Consider the following 12,583-nt stretch of genomic DNA (forward strand, 5'->3'; position numbering starts at 1 on the left):
TACCAACCTGAAGAGTTCAGACTTTGCCCAAGTCAGGGACCAACATCTAGTACAGGGATTCATTTTCCCTTTTCTCAATATTGAATGGAACTCCTTTTTTAAAGGCTTATGATTTATTGTCTAAAATTGGAACTGGGACAAATTCAAAGCAGGATGAAAGGAAGTCTCTAAAACAATAGCACTGAAATTCTCCCAGGGCTTTTTCAATTGTGAGAATGTAGTGTAATGGAGTTGCTACACTGTATCAAGGCAGAGGACTCCATAGACTTGCCACAAGCCCAAGTGGCGTATTTTTGAATTTCTGTCTAAGCAGGTGGCCTCCATTGATGGAATGAACATTGATAGGGTTTTTTTTCCTCTATTGTGTTGAAAATATTCTACAATTTTCCAGGGATTAAACATACCTAGGCTAAGCAATGAACATGAGAGTCCGTGTTCCAGTCCTCAATATAAAGCTTCAACGATCCTGTGTGCCAGGGTCTAAGCCACACATTTTGCATGCATTAGTTAATTTGAACTTCACAACAATCTTATGGGCACAGGTACTATTACTGTTTCTATTTTACAGATAAAGGAACGGAGAGGTTGAGCAACGTGCCTAAAGCCACGTGGCTTGCGAGTGGCAAAGTCAGGATTTGAAGCTGGCTAGTCTCACTCCATTGCTACACTCATAACCACTCGGCAGCATTGCCTCCTGAGAAAAGTAAATTGCCCGATTCAAGGATGTTAGTAGGCTTAGTAGGAATTGATCTGTTGTCCAGAGAAGGCTGACATGTATAGTTTTTGAGATGGATCCTGATATTTTCTGCCACTGACTAACGAGGCTGGATAGGCAGGGTCCTGCTATGTTTTACTACACAGCTGATAATCCTGATTCAATTTCATTCTTGTCCCAGCCTGCCTGTTTCTGACAACGACTGACGTAGCTTACATGCACTGATATATTTTTCTTCCAGGCCTCTGCAGAGCTTCAGTCTCATTTCAACCACTTCCTAAACATCACTGCTGAATCCAAGCCTTCAGGTACCTGCACTATCTACACTGACCCCTCTGGCTCCACCCTAAACTCACTTTGTTTGGATTTCTCTACCTCCCTAAGGTGTCGTCCAGTCACCCAAACTTGGAAGCGCAGGGTAAGATTCATTTCCCTCTTTCCTATACCGTCCCTGACCCATCCCCTCCACAAACACATGATCGATTAGTCAACAAGCCGTGTGGATTCTCTGTGCCGCATCTCTCCCTGCATGGCTATGTTGCGAGGAACCAAACTGCTAAAATCAGATTTTGGAATAAGTTTCCAGCTGGTTTGCCCCCGTTTAGGCTCTCTGTCCTTGATCTAACTACCAGATTGAAGTTGTGAACCGACTCCTTTAAAAATTTTTCGTGGTCTGTGAGGTGCCAGGCACTGTTCTAAGCTGGACACATATCACCTCTCTGCCTTGCTTCTTGCTGTCCCTTCCACTTGGAATATCCATCTTCACTCTCCCTCTTGCCAAAATTTCTGCTTTCAGCCACCACAGGGTTCTCTGCTTTGCCAATGGATGAGGTTGCAGTATGCACACATCCTTTCCTCCCTGAGCTGAGGCAAGAAAGATTTAAAGAGCTCTTGCCTGACACCTGACTGTGGTAGAAAGTCTCTTGGTACTGATTTAGCCTGTTCACCCTCCTCGGTTTCTGCTTTGATTCTGATGCCCACCTTAGACCTTAGTCTTAGTACTTGAATTTATGCTACATGTTTGTTTTTTGAGTTCCTCATGGTAACCTTTTATTTCATACATTTTCCACAGTGTCCCCTTACTATAACCCTGCCCATACACTCCATCCCTGTGAGACCCAACTTCCCCAAAGCCTCTGCAGTTTCTGATACTCTACCTGCCTCTTTGGAAACTAAATATTGTGGTTCATTGGTTCAACAATGAATAAAGGTTTATTGAAGGCCCTCTATGTGCCAGAGGCCAGTTACACAACACATAACAGGAACGATAATTTCCTCTTCCCCTGGAGTTCATTCACTCTCTCACTAGGGCAAGCGGTTACCTCAAGAAGATAATTTTGGAGAACAAGAAAAACCATGGAGCAAACAAAATGGGCTGCTGAGATGGAGGAAGAGGAAGGCAGAGGCTGGTTTAGATAAGATGCTAAGGGAAAGCATCTCAGGTTGAACTTGAATGTTCAGAAAGAGCCAGCCATGTGTAAAATCAGGGAAATTGTTCCAAGCAGAGAAGACTGCAGATGAGAAAGATCCTACTGGGTCCACCAGCCTGGCATGCCCTAGAAACAGAAGAGAGGCCAACAGATGAGCAAAGGAGGGGAAAGTGGAAAGAAAGGTGGCCATAAGGGCCCAAGCACAGAGGTCTTGTTGCCATGTCCCTGAGAGGTAGTTTTGTTGGATTTTCCCCAGTTGTTGGTTGCCTGACCCTCCAGATCTTTTGCACTGTTCATCGCAATGACGTTCCCCTTAGTCCCCTCTGGGCTAATTTGTCCTCCCCCAACCCCTAGAGGCACCTATTTCGGTGGCAGGATATGGTTATGGACTGTTGGATTCCACTCACTGCCCATCTCATGGTCATTACATGGGCAATACCCAGTCAGCACACGTCCAGGGAGGGATGGTGCCCAACCAAGTTCTATTTAACTTTCAAAGCCCAATTCCCATACCAGTTTCTTCAGGATGTTTTCCTAAATGATCCTAGCTAGAGAAAGACCCTTTCCCAGTACCCTGCCTTGGTCTGAGCCATCGCATGCTAGTTTATACTGTGGTGTCACCTTCCCTTGCAGATTGTATGCTTTTGATAGTAGGGACCATGTTGGCTACGATTTTGTTTCGCTTGGATTAAACAGCATAGTGTCTTGCTCTCAGCAGCCATGTGACGATAACTGTGTTTTGAAGAATAAACTCTTTGTGATGATTTCTGGCTACTGTCATGAGGATTAAGAATATCTGTAAAGCACCTAGAGCACAGTGGTTTCTAAATAAATCATAATACGGTGATCATTATCATAATTGTGTGACCTTGGGCATAACTCTTTATGTTTAAATGCTGCTGCTGGAAAGAATGATTTCTGGGGTGCCTGGGTGGCTTAGTCAGTTAAGTGTCCAACTTCGGCTCAGGTCATGATCTCATGGTCCGTGAGTTCGAGCCCTGCGTTGGGCTCTGTGCTGACAGCTCAGAGCCTGGAGCCTGCTTTCTATTCTATGTGTGTGTGTGTCTCTCTCTGCCCCTGCCTTGCTCATGCTCTGTCTCTCTCTCAAAAATAAATAAACGTAAAAAAAAAATTAAAAAAAAGAAGAATGATTTCTAAAATGTTTTCTGGTTCTAAAACTTGAGCACGAACTGAAGAATCTCAGGAAAAGACAATCTTTGGCTGGTGGGTAACATTTCCCCAGTGGGAAGGCTTGAGGGCATTGCAGGTTCTTTTATAATATTGGCGGTAATTCACAATAGGTTATTTTCAACAATGTGGCAAGTGGGTATTGGCTCTTAGTCATATTTCAGATGTTTTGAGTGTATAAATAGTGATAGTACTTTTTTTCAACTGTGTACCTGCAGTAGTGAGCATTGTCAGAGAAGTGGGTAAACAGAAATTCTCACATACTTCTGTTGGGTCTGTATGTCAGTACACTCTCTTTGGAGGATTAGAAAATAGCTAGGAAAGTAAAAGGTGCATATATCACATGATCCAGCAATTCTGCCCCTAGAGAAACTCTAGCACATTCACCAAGAAGCTTATTTTTGCAATTCATGAGAGCTTTGCTTGTCATAATAAAATTCGAAGCACCCAAGTGTCTGTGAACGGGAGGGATAAATACACGGTGGTGCATTTATATAGGACCATTAAGATAAGTGAGTTACATACACAAATGTCAACACGGATAAATACCAAAACCACAACACTCAGTGAAAAATCAAACTGCATAATCATAATACCTTTTCAACCAAGCTAAAAACATGTAATATACAGTTATGGATATGAACATATACTGTAAAAGTATAGCAACGTGCACGGGAAACGCCAAATTCAGAACTCCAGGAGGGACAGAAAGAGGGGGAATAACATTAGGAGAAGGGTATGTAAATGGCTTCAACTGAGTAAAGAATATGTTTTTTTCCTTAAAAAATAGTTGAAAGAAATAGGGTAAAATATTAAGATTTGATGAAGCTGGATGCATACATCAGTGCTTATTATTACTATATTCCTTTGGTAGACATGTAACAATTAATAGAAAAGAAAATATAACGATTAAAACATACTTGGAAGTAGCTGGATTTGAAAGAAAACAGGTAATTTAAGCAACTAGTGAAGTGGCTGTCTAAACCCTGTGTCTTAATGCTTGTCTTTGTGTTCGCCTAGGAAAAATCCCTGGATTTGAGACTAAGTATCAATAATCACAGTAAACATAGGGGGCGCTTGAGGGGCTCAGTGGATTAAGCATCAGACTTCAGCTCAGGTCATGATCTCGCAGTCCGTGAGTTTGAGCCCCACATTGGGCTCTGTGCTGACCGCTCAGAGCCTGGAGCCTGCTTCAGATTCTGTGTCTCCCTCTCTCTCTGTCTACCCCCTCTCCCCCCACTCATGCTCTGTCTCTCCCTGTCTCTGTCAAAAATAAATAAACATTAAATAATTGCAGTGAATATAATGAAAATAATTAAGATGACACATTTTGAAAAGTATTTCTTACTATTACATCCTGGAAGTGTTTGACATTATTTTCCTTTAGACAGATTTCATCTTACCAAATGCCCACTGAAGTACTTAGTTGTGGACTGTCTTTTACTTTCATTTAAATATTTCATGTGTTTACCTTATCTTTCCAGCTGAACTGAACCAGAACCCTGATCATCCAGGTTTTAGTCTGGAGTTTTTCTTGGCAAAAGCACACTGCTCTCCTACTCAATAAGTGCTTTTTGAAGGGACGAATAAATAACCATAATTTTAATGCACCAATCTCTCTTGTAAAAGAAACCTCGGCACTCTGAGCACAGCAGCACCATTTACCTACTAAAGAATCTGATGTGTCTCTAGGAAGTAGGACGTGACAGTATTCTTTTCCCAACACGCAGGTATCCCAGCCTGCAGAGCCCCACAAAACAACCAACTGATCTGATTTTTATTCCAGAGTTTATAAAAATGCACACTTCACTTCTTTCTGGAGAAGGCTGCTGGCCTCCCCTCAGGCCCCGAGCACAGGAAATGGTCCCTGCCACGGTCTCCAGCATCACTCAGTCTCACGCAGGAAACATGCACCTGGCCAACCTCTGTTCTATTTTGATTGACACTTGTATTGCTCAAAGGCAAAAGTCAGATTTTAATATTCAGACATAAATACTTACTGAATTCTCAATGATGGCAGGAAAAAGGAGAGGACATAGGCCAAAGTTTTTCAGCAATGTGGATGAAAGCAATCTTTATTTTTTTCTCTAATACTTGGTCCAGCTTTGAGGTTCTCTAGTTCCAGCAGATAAAACGCCAAGCCTTTGTAGTGTGTTTTGTTGTGTTTTTTTTTCTCCTCTTCTTCTTCTTTTTTTTTTTTTTTTTGATGTGAGCTGGCATCTCTCATGAAAAGATAAAGGCATCAATTAAGTATACTACCAACCCCCAAGGATAAAAGTTATTGTTGTGAACAGGGGTTAGGCACGCACATGGTATCAAGTAAGGGCCTGGAAACAGACGCTGCCAATGAAAACAGATGTCTGTCTCCTTCAAGGAGCCCAAATTATGTGTATATTAGCCATTGCTAATCTCCTGATTGACTTAACAATGATGGTACCGATGAACTAATTTGGTTGAGCACAATCATTGCCATTATCATTGTCACAATAAAGTTTAAAAATGATTCAATCAACCAGTAACAAACAACAACAACAATGAAGCGAGAGCCAAAGAGCCATCCCAAAAGAGACAAGGATGCATCGACTCCAGAAACGATAAAGTGTCGGACGGTCTCTGCTTCTCCGCTTTGCCGTAACAGCAGAAGTCCAGATGTGGGTAGGAGAGGAATTCCCCCACAGAACAATGAGTAATAACGACTAACTCACAATCATAGGATGCTTGAGACAATGATGAATTGTATATTTCAAGCCTATAGAAGACAATCAAAATGGTTACTTTCTTCCTAGTGGAATATACCAACAAAACTGGGACTGAAAGAAAATTCCACTTGAGGTTTTGTACGCTGTTTTTCCTGTTTTCCTGACATGGTTATAAATAAGAAAAAGAGCAGATGTTCAGATTCTCTTCACAGTCCCATGACTGTGTTTCATTCTTTTATTGGGTTGTTCTTATGGTTCCTTTTGTTGTTGTTTTTAAACTCCCCTGCACATGCTGTCCTCAAGACCTTTCTCCTTGCCCCCTCTTTCTGTCTTTCTCCTTCATTCCTACCTTTCCTCCCTCCTTCTTTCTTTCATTTTTTCTTCTCTTCCTCATTTCTGATGCCTCAGAATTATTGAGAGAAGAGAGGCAGGCATAGATCATGAGCCAGGATCAAGAGAAGCAACCTGAGATAGAGGGCCTATCTAGAAAAGAGAATGCAGTATGTCCTGGCAAAGCCCAGTTGACTCTCTCTGTCTTCTTAGAAGCTGGATCAGTCCTTGTTTATGTTCATACTAAGGGGGCATATCCAGAAATAGGTCGGCTTGAAGGTCAAATAGCTTCAGCATGACCAGGCTGGTCATGAGAACATGAAAAAATTTCTGAAGTCTGTCTAGAAGGTCAGCTTCACTCTTGGGAAGCACAGCGTCCAGTTTAGTAAGTGATGCCTGCTATCAATACAAGATTAGACTCAAACTTTTACTTGCTTCAGAGGTGAGGTCCCTGCTGTCCCTTCCCAGAGATTTGAGGGATGGACATATAAAAACTTTCACTGGCTGGGAGAGAGAATGCAAAGTCATTTGAGCTGCAGTGGGCTTTGTCATGTGTTTCTTTTCTTTGTATCAGTTACTCTGGCAAAGCCCTATTACACTATGTGTTTACCTCCAAGCTCTTTCCACTTTTTAAACTGAATCACTTTACTCTCATGAAGGTCTTACGAAATTCCTACAAACAGGAAAAATGATGCCCAAGTTCCTGGTTTTCACTGCCCAGTGGTCCAAGGCTGTTTCTGCAAGACACAAATACCTAGGTGCTTCCAGATTTTGGATGTTGGTCTGCCTGATGCCAAACATCTGGATGTTTGAAAACATCAGGATGTTTGGCATCAGGCAGACAAAACATCTGGATGACTGCTTGAGTTTTTCACTTTTTCACTGGATGTTTGGTGTCATGTAGACACAAGCTGAGGTTCTGGCTTCATCCTGTAACAGCTCCCAGGCTGCCAGGCTGGCTCCAGATTCCTTTTATTGCAACTGACATTTTTACAAGGAAACTTTGCATTCTGTGTGATGCCTGTTGCTCTTACGCTCAGAAACAGACTCATTACTCACAAAAAAAAAAAACAGCCCAAACCAACCCCCAAACACAACATGCTCGAGTAAGGGTTTGAAGAAGCTGGAGAATTTCAGAATCACCACTGTCTTTGTGAGCAGAATCATGACACAGCTTTAATAAGAGGGGTTGGCTGGCAAGAGAAGATCTCCAGAGTGGTAAAAGTGCCAGATCCATTCTACTAGCTCATTCCTGATTCAGCCAAGAAATATTGTTTCCATGCTGGCACAGGTGGTGCTTCCTACATCGTTGGATGTAGATTAATGACAAATGGCCAGACATTCCATAAAATATCCCAGTGATTCTACAAATGCAACAGTGGGGTAGTTTAGAAAGCATTTTCTCCAGAATTTTTGCAAATAAGATGCTCAACTGTGCCTCATTTGAGTTTCACGATCAAATGAGAGCTTATGCACATCCCCACTTTGGAACAGTTGTGCTAACGATGAAAGCAAATTATCAGCAACTATTTATTGACCACCTTCCTTGCCCGGCTGTCGTGAACTGCCTGACTTCACACCCTTTCTCATCTCTGCTCTTGCCAAGTGTACTTATTAGCTTCTCTGATGAGCTCATACTTGCCCACTTGCTGTGAGCGCCCTGTTCTGAGGCACAGAAGGATCCCTGGCCTTAGAAAGCTATTGGAACGAGTTCAAGCTACACTCCCTCTTCTCCCTCCATGCCTGATATACAAGATCCCTTGCCTGGGACACCTCAGTCTTTGGCCTAGGTTATTTGTCTTCATTTGAGTCCCTCATTTATTTTTTAGCCTCGGGGACTGGATTCTTTAACTCTGGACTCCAATCGCACCAACTCTGGATGATGCTTATTAGCTATTGGAATTACAGGATTTGCTGCTTCCTGCCTGCCTTAACAGCAACCACTTGTTGAGTACAGGATCTAGCACGGAGCTGACCTTTTTCATAAATTACCTTATTAAATCCTCACATGAGGTCAGTAGTGTAAACTGCTATTTCACAGAGTAGAAACCAAGGTTCAGAGCAATTTAACAACTTGCCCGAGCTCACACGGTAGAAGCTAAGAGAAGCGGAGGCAGCATTCAAACCCAAGATTGACGCCTAAGCCCAGACACAGAATCATTATTCAGTGATGCCTCAGTTTGTCATCTAGACTTGACCTTTGCTTGCCTGGCCCAGGTACATCTCTACCTTCCACACTTTGACTTTTCCTTACTTGACTGAATTTATATGCTTTATACCTGACGTGGATTCACTCTTTCATTTATTAGGCAATATATCTGGAATATCCACTCTGTGGCAGGCACTGTATTTTGTGCTGAGAATAAATGATAAGCAAGATAAGACCTAGGATCTGCCCTTATAACTTAGCACCTGGTGGGGAGACAGACAAGGAAAAAGACAATTTTAATGTGGTGCAATAAATTTAGTGACCCAGGAGCTATTTAGAGCAACTGGTGGCTAAATTTCTGGTCCTGGGCCCTTCTGGTTTTCCCTGCTTCTGGTCCCGTGGGGTCCTCTTTTTCTCTCCCTGACTCAGCTGATACTGGGTTTCCTGAGTCCCCTCCCAGCAGGCTCACTCCCACCCTGAACGTAGGCAGCAGTCAGCGGTCTCGGGGCCATCATCTGGGGGAACATAGACTTGGATTCTGTTCCCCAGATCTGACATTCAGGCAGAATTCCCAGGCTCCTACAGCTCCCTCCAGCCCTCTTTTGCAGCCTGGGAGGTATTGGTTCTGGGGTTCTAGGTACAAGCTGTCTCGTTGCTAGCATCTTCCTCGGAGGCTCATAAGGTCTATAAGGGTTCAACGAAAAGTCCCAAGATTTTGGCTAAGTTACCTTCCTCAATATTTTCTAGGTGTTCTCCAGGATTGGGGCCATAGTATTCCCTCACCCAGGGCAGAGGACCTATAACCTAAGGAATACATGACTTTTGGCTTGGACTAGTGTTCAGAATCCCTTTTTGCCATGTTTCACCTCCTGGATGGGACCTCCTGAGATCAAGGTTATCAGAATCTCATGTGAATTTGCTGTACGTCAATCTACGTTAGGCTTGGGACCACTGAGCTGCAACTTCCAGGTTCACTCACTGTAGTCTGGTCAATTTAGAAATTTTCTTAGAAATATAGAAACCTAAAAGAAAACGTCATCTCTCTCGGAAAAGCGATTATACATCTAATTAAATGCTTAACAAGTATTTGTTGAGTAAATGAAGTAAAGTGAATACAAGAACTGGTACCAGCATAGATTCACACATATTGGTCGCCCAGTAACCGTTTCCTGATTTGAATTTGTTTGCACTGCATTGAACTACAGTCTATCTGGAGAGATAAGATTTATAGGTATGAAACAATTAAGAGCAATAAAAGACAGCACACTTTGGTGTCTCTGTATCGTATCAACTGTCCTGTGGATAAAGGAGATAGCCCTGGGGATCAAAGCTGTCAGCAAAAACTTACAGAAGATGAGGGGCTTGAGATGGACTTCGGGCTGCTAATGCATTTCACATTTTTCCAAGTGAGTTTTTCAAATGGTTCCTTAGTAGATGTAATACCCTCATTTTATTAAAAAAAAAAAAGTAAAAAAGGGTTGAGAGATTATTTTAAAAGTGTTCGTATATATGGTAATACTTTTGTTCTACCTTGGCAAATATTGCCTACTACATGCCATCCTTTATTGCCAAGAATTAGTCATATGACATGGACAAGAAAGGCATGGTGTCTCCTTTGGAGCACCACATTGGTGTGTATAGGGTATAAATTAGAAATTAAAAGACAATGGAATAATCTCTAAGAAAGAATTATGTAACATGTGCTATAGGAACCCAATGAATGAATGTTATAACCTGCCTTTCTGGCTATGACAAAAAAAATGGGAAGACATCTGTAAGGAAATATTGTGGGCTCTGAGTCTGAAAGACGACCTTTAGCTCACTGTGCTGGGGAAAGAATATCAGAGTGGCGATGACTTCTACTGGGAAAGAACCTGGCATGCATGGATGTTGGACAGAGAGGTTAAGAACAGGTGATCAGGGGTGCCTGGGTGGCTCAGTTGGTTGAATGTCTGACTCTTGATTTAGGCTCAGGTCATGATCCCAGGGTTGTGGGGTTGAGTTCCATGTCGGGCTCCATGCTCAGTGTGAAGCCTGCTTAAGATTTCTCTCCCTCTCTCTCTCTCTCTCTCTCTCCCTCCCTCCCTATTCCTTTCTACCCTCCCCTCCAAGAAAGAAAGATAAATAAATAAAATAAACATTAAAAAAAAAAGCACCTCCATCATCTTGCTGAGGTGGCTGAAGAGGGATTTCTGAACTTTGTCCTGGCCTATCCTTCTAGATCATGGACTCTAGCGCATTTTCTCTCTAGTTTTCTTCTTCTTTCTACCTTAGCTTCCGGACCTGTACTCTTTCTGCTTGGCTCTTACTGCCCAGATTCATTCACATGCCAGGACCAGGTCCGACAGAGTCCAAAGTAGGACTGCCATCCCCATCAGCTCTCCACAAGGTCTGTGACTGCAGGCCATCTCTAAGAATCTTTCCCTGTAGTTGAAGTCTGCCTTTGCTTTCATGGAGAAATCTAAAAGAAGGATGTCCATGACCTTCCCACAGAGTCAGAATAATTGGTTTTTTCACACATTCCTTATGATGTCTGGAAAAATTCAAAACTGCATACAGTTACTGCATAGAAGGGACAGAGCAGAATATGGTACACCACCCCACCCTAGTGTTCATTTCTGGCCCCTGGCTGCAGAAGCACTTATTCTTAAAGATGGTAAAGGATCAAAGCCAAGCATGTTGGTTATACCTCATATCCTATTGACTTGCGAATGCAATTCTTTTCTCCCAAGTATTAGGCAATTCCACTTTGCATTCTGGCTAGGCAACAGATTTTTAAATTCTTTCTTTTAGAAGTGGAGTGGCCGACAGAATCTCAAATTCAGTAAACCACGCAGAGTATCATCCTTCCTTTTGGCCCCATGACAATGCACTCCAAGAATCCCAGGTGCATCTTTCTATTCTGGGAGTGGGCTCCAGTTTGGAGATTTGCACAGTCCATTAAATCATTTCTGTGTCCTGCTGAGTCTTCCTGCCATGAGCCCAAGCCCTCCACATGAGCATGAAGCTGACAGAATTCCCTGCTAGGAAAAACAGAGCCTTCACCAAGCTCAACCTGTCAGGGTTTCACTCTTTTCACAGCATTTTAAAGGAAATGGCACATGTTAGGGACAAAGTCAAGATTTTGACTTAACTCCCTGCAGGCCAGACTTGGGCCACCTGGTTCACAAAGCCCGTCCCAGTACTGACTGAGTTTACAAAATGATGCTCTCTCTCCTCACGGATTTTTATTAAAAAAAATTTTTTTTTCAACGTTTATTTATTTTTGGGACAGAGAGAGACAGAGCATGAACGGGGGAGGGGCAGAGAGAGAGGGAGACACAGAATCGGAAACAGGCTCCAGGCTCTGAGCCATCAGCCCAGAGCCTGATGCGGGGCTCGAGCTCACGGCCCGCGAGATCGTGACCTGGTTGAAGTCGGACGCTTAACCGACTGCGCCACCCAGGCGCCCCTCATGGATTTTTATTTAAAGGAAAAATATGCTTTGTCCTTCTACATTAACTGTATTGATTTTGTTTTCATTTTCCCTACTATATTTTCCTGCAATATCTCCTAAATATTCCCAGTTTAAGGTAGCACAGCCAGGTTTCTAGTGTCACTTGGCCTCTTACCCAACACTTCTCAAACTGAATTTTGGGGTTTTTGTTAAAGAGCAAGAAGTTCTGAATCAGGAGATTAGGGTGGACCTGAGATTCGGCATTTTTAACAAGCTCTCAGGTGATGGCGCATTGCATTCGGGGTAGCGTGACTGTAGAATATTGAGCTCCTTCCACAGACCAGGCATCGGGAGAAGAGGACAGAGGACACTTCATATTTTTATAACCAGCGTACAATCTCAATCAGTTAATTAATGAAACCTGAATTTATTCTCGATTGAGAATTATAAGTGACCAACAGTTAGACTCTTTCATCTACACTTATCTATAGATTATTGATTTACTTACAGGCGGAGTCTTCTAACTTTCCAGGAATTATAAAGTGGTCACCATTAACCCTGATTCCCTAAGATTTGCCGCCCCCCCCACCCCCCTTTTGGGTAAGTGGAACACATAATGGTTTATCCTGAGAGGTG

Source organism: Lynx canadensis, chromosome B2, assembly GCF_007474595.2.
Source record: "Lynx canadensis isolate LIC74 chromosome B2, mLynCan4.pri.v2, whole genome shotgun sequence".
NCBI lineage: Eukaryota > Metazoa > Chordata > Mammalia > Carnivora > Felidae > Lynx > Lynx canadensis.